Source organism: Otolemur garnettii, unplaced genomic scaffold (genome assembly GCF_000181295.1).
Source record: "Otolemur garnettii isolate 467f Iridium unplaced genomic scaffold, OtoGar3 scaffold00077, whole genome shotgun sequence".
In the NCBI taxonomy this organism is placed as follows: domain Eukaryota; kingdom Metazoa; phylum Chordata; class Mammalia; order Primates; family Galagidae; genus Otolemur; species Otolemur garnettii.
Genome location: NW_003852472.1, coordinates 8,398,049 through 8,399,079, shown reverse-complemented (window position 1 = coordinate 8,399,079; position 1,031 = coordinate 8,398,049).

Below are 1,031 nucleotides of genomic sequence, written 5' to 3'. Positions count from 1 at the left end.
TCAGTTTTTCTATTTTTAGTAGAGATGGGGTCTCACTCTTGCTCAGGCTGGTTTCAGACTCCTGAGCTCAACCAATCCACCCTCCTCGGCCTCACAGAATGCTAGGATTACAGATGTGGGCCACTGTGCACTGCTGGGATTTCAAGTCTTAATATAATTTTGTGTCCTTTGAGTGCTGGGACAGGTAAGTGCCCAATAACAAGACAGTAACTGCTTTTTAAAGGAGTATAATGAAAAGCAGAATGTAAAAATTTAGTCCAAAAGCTTGGAGTTTGCCACTGAGCAGCACTAAAGAATCCAGTTGGCATGAGAGTGGGTGGCCAACACTTGTAATGTATATTTCAGTAGTGGGATCTCATGGTCCTAATGGAGTAAGTTGGTTTATAGCCTTTTGCTGGTTTAAGATGTTATTGTTCAGGATAAAGATAGTCTCTTAGGTGTGGGTAGTGGCCAGTGCCTATAGTCCCAGATTGACCACTTCCAGATGTGGACCTCTGATGTTGACTAGAACTTCTGTAAATTGATCACAGAAGGGACTGTAACAAAGTAGTAAACAGACAGGTGGTCAATATAAGAAACTAGGCTGACTGTACTGGTACATACACGTGGTGCATGTCTGGACTATGAAAATTGGGTCAACTTAAGGAGGTGGTTAATGCAGGGAGGTGGTCAACTATAGAGGTTCTAAGGTATATATAAATAAAATTAAAAAACCAAAAATGGCTTGGCGCCTGTGGCTCAAGCAACTAAGGCGCCAGCCACATACACCAGAACTGAAGGGTTTGAATCCAGCCCAGGCCTGCCAAACAACAGTGATGGCTGCAACCAAAAAATAGCCAGGCATTGTGGAAGGCACCTGTAGTCCTAGCTACTTGGGAGGTAGATGCAGGAAAATCGCTTGAGCCCAGGAGTTGGAGGTTGCTGTTGTTATGCCCGAAATTCTCCCAAAAGACCCCCACAGACAGTCCGAGACACACTCCGATGTAAAAAGCATGAGATGAGGCTCGGCGCCTATAGCTCAACCGGCTAAG